This window comes from Stegodyphus dumicola, chromosome 8 (genome assembly GCF_044657685.1).
Source record: "Stegodyphus dumicola isolate Sdum_Otavi_A_Nest chromosome 8, ASM4465768v1".
NCBI classification, from domain to species: Eukaryota; Metazoa; Arthropoda; class Arachnida; order Araneae; family Eresidae; genus Stegodyphus; species Stegodyphus dumicola.
Genome location: NC_140775.1, coordinates 68560147 through 68567069, shown reverse-complemented (window position 1 = coordinate 68567069; position 6923 = coordinate 68560147). Strand labels below are relative to the sequence as shown.

The window sequence follows — 6923 nt, the reverse complement described above, 5'->3', positions numbered from 1 at the left end:
TAGAAAAGGTGAGTGTAAGATTTAGCGCAATCAAAGCCTGACTGACAGTTTGTATTTGCTTTGCTTTGATGTGTCGGTCCTTGTATTAGGATGGCATCAAGTTTAGCATTTAGAATGGTAATGTCTGGCGTGATCTCTGCAGGTAGTTTGCAATGTTATGTCTTTTTTAGAAAAACGAAAACAATCTCTACGTGGACGAAACCATTTTAAAATTTATTATTTATTTATTTGGACGTAGTCCGTTTGTCCGGCCCGCCTGACGAGATATTTTTAAAATTTAAGAAGATGGTTCGCTGAATTAAGGAAGGGGGGGGGAATACTTGAATAATTTTATAATTTTTAGAACCTAACGCTAAAAAAACTACGGGGCTGGAATAAGGTAGCTCTCTTCTTTGCTAAAATGAAGCCCGCCCGAACAGGGACTCGAACCCTGGACCGTTAGGTTAAAAGCCTAACGCTCTACCGACTGAGCTATCCGGGCTTGACCTAGTTTGCAAGGAGAAGGCTTTTCTTTACAGCTTACTAAGTACTACCAGAAATGAATACAAGAGAATCCCTATTCCCAAAGGCAGATAATTAGTAGAGGTTAGTCGGTAAGTACAAAACAGCTGTTGGGAAAGAAATAAGCATTTTGGCTGTTGTTAAGATATTTCACACCTCTAAATACAAATATGGCACTTATTTTGCATCATCACCTACCAGTTTTAAGCGAATGCACACAGTTCTGACAGAAATCAGAATTCACTCTCTTTATACTCGCAATTTTAACAAACATTTTACAGAGGCCAAATTTTAGGTCTATCTGAAATATGTTTTTCTCTTCTATACTAATTAATTAATTAATATTTTAACTTAAAATAAGGGTACTATTCAGTTTTGAGGACTGTAAAAAATTACAGCGAAAATGTATGCGCAAAAGCGCCAAATCTAGCAAACGCGCCCAATTAACAGCGTGCCAAATCTCGCGTACGCGCTGATTTCAGATTGCGTAAGTTTATATAGTTCTATATTTCTTAAGACGCCACTGAAATACTAGTTTAATTTTTAAATCCTTTTTTGATTTTAAATCCTTTTTTGATATCCTAAGGATTTAACAATTTGGGAATTGCCCATGACGAAAAATCGGCAATAGAATTTTGGGTAAAGTGCAGAATCACACACTGCTTGACGCGTTTTTAAGAATTGCACATACTCAGTATCCATGTACACATCTACCTATTTTCACTTAAAAAAAATTCCCAGAATTTCACAAAAATGGCACTGCGCACACCCTTCACTTTATCTATGTACACATCGACTTATTTTCACTTAAAAAGTAAAAGAAAATTGACAAAAATCCAATTGTTTTTACCTTTGTAAAAAGCAGCAAACAAATAAGTGGGCGATTCTGCACTTTACCAAGAATTTTTTCAAAGAAAAAGCATCATTCGTTATAGAAAATTATGTTTAAACAACCAACGAGATGAAGGTATTCTTTAGCAATAACTCGGTAGCGAAATAACGATGCGGGCATCCATCCATTCAGTTATGTTTAGCCTTTTTCATATAAATTATAATAATAAAAATGTATTATATGAAATTAATCTTTCATCTAAATTAAAACATCAATCTTAGATAGTTATTTACTATTATACTTCCTTTCTTGCGTTAGGGTTACCGCAAATATTTTTGGCAGCACTGGCATCAACAATAGTTTGTCGACTTTTTACGGCCCTCAAAACCGAATAGTACCAAAATAAGTTTAAAAGAAGTAACCTTTAATTTATCGTAGAATTCGAGTATAGGTTTTTTTTTGTGTTGGGGAACTGGACGCCCTTGAAGGCTTTGAGTATTCACAAAACTGTACATTTTTCCGTTCAGTTTTTTTATTTTATTGTATTTTTTAAATTTAGTCATATACCGGATTTTCTCAATGCTTCCGAATTTCCAACATCTTATCTCCTTCACCTTTCACTGCTGTTTTGCTCGACAATGGCGTGACGTTCGTTTTCTCTTTGCTTCGCACGTTGAGTTTTCTATAAATATGGTTGCTGCAATTCCCACTATAGCAACTTATTCGACTTGTGGAGTTTTGTGGAGACGCTCTGCACCATAGGCAAAATATTGCCATTCTCATGCTGGACGTGGCGAAAGCCTTTGACCGCGTCTGGCATGAGGGGCTTATTTACAAGCTGATAAACTTTAATATTCATAGAGAGATTATGGTACTTATTGTCGCTTTCATTAACAATCGAAGTTTCGTGGACTCCATTGGAAAGGATACTACTAATACACGAAAAATTAATGCTGGGGTCCCCCAGGGGTTCATTTAGGACCCATTTTGTATCTTCTATATTGTTACGAAATGTCCTGGCGCTGTAAGATAGCTTCCCCCGCAAAGCAGCTCTACGGTTGCCATAAAATGGCATAGAAAGGAAGGTTTCCACATATGGCGATAAATCGCCATTTGGCGACAAAATTGGCGATATACCATGGATGGTTGGAGAACTTTCTGGAACGAATTCTTACCGTTTTAGCCCAGAATGATCTCGAACATAGGCCGAAAGCTATATAAACCCTGCTGGTCCGCAGTCAGTTAGTGTGTGCTTTATCGAGAGGGCGAGTGAGTATCGAATGTGCTTCGCATAGAGTGCGAAATAGTTAGTATCGAGTTGGTGTCTCGTCTAGCGAGTCAGTCCATGAGGAGTCGATCGAGTTGACAGCCGGACAGCGAGTGCCGAATGCACCGAAAGAGTCTCGTAGTGTATCGCGGTTAGTGCAATCGTCGAGAGAGCTTGCCGAGCTCCGGGAACGACTGAACCGAAAAGTCGGGAGCTGTGCTCTGTGACGTCGAGTGCATCGCGAGTTGTAGCGTGGAGAGTCTCAAGAGTACGTGGAGTTCCGAGAACGACCAAGCAGAGTTGCGAGCTGTACTCTAGTGCTTTGCCGTGAAGCCGTCTCCACCGTGATAGCCTGATAACCTGGAGGCTGTGTCGCTGATCGTGTCAACGTGTTTGTAGTAGTTCATCGACGACTGTAAAAAAGTGTTTTGGAGCTGCCCTGACAATACTGGCCAATAAGGTGTGTTTTGATATTTCATCAAGTAAAATCGTCATTACTCACTCCAAATCCATACAAACACCGTACTAACGTGAAGGAAAAAAATAACGTAACAACTGGTGTCAGAAGGAAAAGAAAAACGCAACAATATGTTGCTGATTTTCCCCGGACACACCTGGACCGAAATAACTTCTTAGGCTGTTACGCAGACGACACAGCTCTAGCTATGAGTTCTGCTAACGCCAACCACGCAGTAAAGAAACTACAAGACATTATGCCAGAAATTGAAAGTTGGTGTACCACGTGGAGAATTTCAATCAATGCCCAAAAATCCCAGTTGCTCTTAGTTAGAAGGAAACACATTCAGACTCAGCTCAAGAGAAAACTCTACTTGTTCAACGAAGTGGTTCCACAAGTGTCAAATGCAAAATACCTTGGGGTAACACTCAATGAAAAACTGACCTGGAAAAACCATATCACAAACGTCAGAAAAAAGACCTTCGCAGTAATAAATAGCTTAAAGCCCCTGCTGAACAACTATTCTAGATTAGACCTACGCAGAAAACGGCTTGTTTACATCATGAACATAAGGCCGATTATAACTTATGCATCACTCGCCTGGAATACGGCCAACAAGAATGACTTACATAAGCTGCAGCTACTACTGCAAAATAAGATTATTAGACTGATCACAAATGCTTTTGTAAGTAATGCCCTGTTACATAAGGACCTGAAGTTACCTGATCAGTCAGTCAGTCAGTCCCATTATAGCAAAATGCTTTTTTACTCCAGAGAAGGGGAGCGTATGCCTGAACGCCCTCAAAATCGATAGCGATTTATTCAGTTTCTGAGCCAATCATAGGCAGCTTCCCTGGCTTAATTGGAATATACTATTCAAATTATCATTCATTAAATATTTCCTGTAAGTGTAGTCAGACGCAAAATTTATTGAAGAATTTTTTCTACAAGTATTTGTAGATTTTGCGTATTGGACCATTTCGAGGTTGAAGAGACTTAGAACTTAGCGTTAAGGAATCCAGAAATTATTGTGCAACAAAGGAAATTCTGTGGAACATTTTCAAATAAGCCTTCATCGATAAAATTCATTGCCAAATGACATTCTCTCTTCATCGCTGTTTAATTGTCAAACGGTCCATATTAAAACGAAACTATAACAATGCCTGCTTTTATTTTTTAAACTATTCAGCGCATTAGCTGATAAATCTCACATTCACAGCATCGCTAAATAAAACAAATACATCTGTTTCTTAGATGGCTTGTTTTCTTAAAGACAGCTCGACAGCCAAGAGAAACTATTCTGTTATTTTGCGTGTAAACGTTTCTCCTTACGAGGACATTGAACGCTTTCTATGGCATCTGCTTGCAGAAAACAGAAAAAAGCTGCACCCAATACTTTCACCCACACGCAGAAGCAAGAATCCAAGAACAATAATACATCATTATTTCAAAAATAAAAATTAAGAAGAAATTGCTTAAAAAAAGAGCTCTCGTAACTGCAAAGATCAAAGGAGAAACATACTAATGTAGAATTTAAAATTAGGCAAAAATACAACCTTACATTGCCATAGATTATGAATAAAACTCTGAATTTCTAGAGCGATCAGGCATAGGTACTTTTTCTTCTTAAAAGGGATAAAAGGGCATAGCAATAAAAGAACAAAAAAGTTTAAAAAAAAAAAAAAAAGGGGGGGAATGAAAGAGAACTAAAAATAAAAGTAACCGTTAAAAGCTACTTTAGTAGAAATAAGAGGACCTCAAATGGACAAGAAAAAATCGTTAGTTTTGGTGTTTGTCGTAAAAGCTGAATATAATTTTAAACTGTTATTTTCCAAGTTAGTGAGTTTAATTAGGACATCTGAAACTGAGAATCTTAATATCGTATTCGTCCCCCTCCCCCCAGCTTTTTAACGCAGGTTCTGAAAAATAAAAAAAAATCCGTAATTCTTCCCTTCCTCAAAGGAAGTGGGATTCAACGCTTTCAGAGAACGGAGTTCCCCTAAATTTTAAAAAGGATTCGTTTATGTAATCAAGCTTCATTCATGTGCCCGACTGCCATCGCTATGGTTATTTATCAAACTTTTATTTGTTGTAATAAAATACTAATAATAATTAAAGAAATTGAGAGGATTTTGGCATTCGATATGATTTGCCCATGATTGAATTAAGCCAGCCGCTAGAAAAGGGTTGTGTACCATATATTTTTTAAAAATTCGATACTCCGTGTTGATACATCCATTTCGCCCGCGGTTTATTCCTGCAGTTCCACTTGACTCGTTCAAGAACTGCGTTTACGGAGGATTTACCCGCCAGTCAGACAAAACTGAGACTCGATTAGTCTTAAACTGGTACTGTGGTAAACTGGTAGTGTAGTACTGCAGTAAACTGGTACTGTAGACAAATTTTACTGAAAATTGGATTTAACTTTTTCTTCTAGTTTGCTATTTCTCAATTTCTAAGTATTGTTTTAATGTTTTAATACCATATTACTTTTTTAATTCCTCGGGTAGCTAATAAGATAAACCTTACTCACTAGCATTAACTAGCATTAATTAAAAAAAGATATATATATGTGATGTACCAGCTTTTGTCAGAAATAAATAGATTGTTGAAGAATCATAAATGTAGTCGTAGCTTAAATTATCAGACGATAAGTTTAAAAAACAGGATCCATTTATTATTGGTCAGAAGAAATAGCAGTTACAAAATCAGATATCCGGAGTAAATAAAAAAGAATTATTAATAACTTTTTGTATTTAATTTACTGCATCGTGACATTTAAGAAAAAGCCCCCGATATTCCTTTGCGAGTCCTTTTATAGCCTCTAGAAAGGCGAAGCTTCCAAGAAATGACGTCAGCCTCGTCAGCCAATCCAGTTCGCTTTAAATATTTCCAGAACATTCTATAACTGTACGTGTAGAAAAGGTGGGAAAAACAACTTGAAAAACTACAAAACTACGGGGCTGTGCATTTAATTCCACGTATTTTCAAATAAGAGAACGTCGCCATTAAAAAACTGAAAAGAACATACAGTTAGAATTTTAAGTGTATTCTTGACTATGGAATTTTATTATTACATATATATATATTTTGAAGGCATGGCTAATCATGGAATACGAACAAAAAAAGTTATCTGGCTTTGCCACTTTTCAATTAAAGAAAGAAAAAAGATGTAAGGCAAAACGCTTCTCTTGGAAAAAATGCGTACATTAAGAAATTCCTTTAAAAATGGCGAAATACTATCTATGGAAATTACGCAGTATCAATACGAACGAGGAAAAGAAGAAAATCAACAACAATATAATAATAATGTCCAGCAATCAAATGAGAAAGAAAAAGATGATACATAAACACAGAAAGAGGACGAGCAGGAGCAACAAGACATACAACAGCCACGGCCAGAAGAACATCAGTTTATAAGAATATTCAGATAAAGATGAAGTTAGAAAATGTTATGATGATCCTGCATTAAAACGAAAATAAAGTGGAAAAAATATAGATATAATCAAGAACATATCTAAAGTAGATGTACATATTCAAAAACTGGACTTATACTGCATCTAAAGTAGTTTACAATTTGCAGAGCACGTATGCTAACAATATTTTATAGACATTTACTAAATGGAAAGCAACAAACAAGAACAAAAGAGAAAGTGTGTCTAAGTGATTTTCACTGAAATTTCTGTTTCTGGTCAATCTAAAAAATTTAAACGAAAAAACTGTTAGAAACAATGCTGCAGAGTTGTGTAAAGCGGAAATGGACGATTTCGAAAACAGTTTTATTGAAGAACACCGTCATTTTAAACATGCGTATTTATCTGAAAATAAAGAAAATATATCTTCTGCGGAACCTAGTTTAAGGACAA

General features: G+C 36.3%; 1 non-coding gene across 1 annotated transcript; it reads right to left on the bottom strand.

The window, feature by feature from the left end:
* Positions 1-408: 408 nt before the first annotated feature.
* On the bottom strand, positions 409-481 carry TRNAK-UUU (transfer RNA lysine (anticodon UUU)). Its single transcript has one exon. It is a non-coding gene; the product is annotated as a tRNA-Lys (tRNA).
* Between the last annotated feature and the right edge of the window lie 6442 nt (positions 482-6923).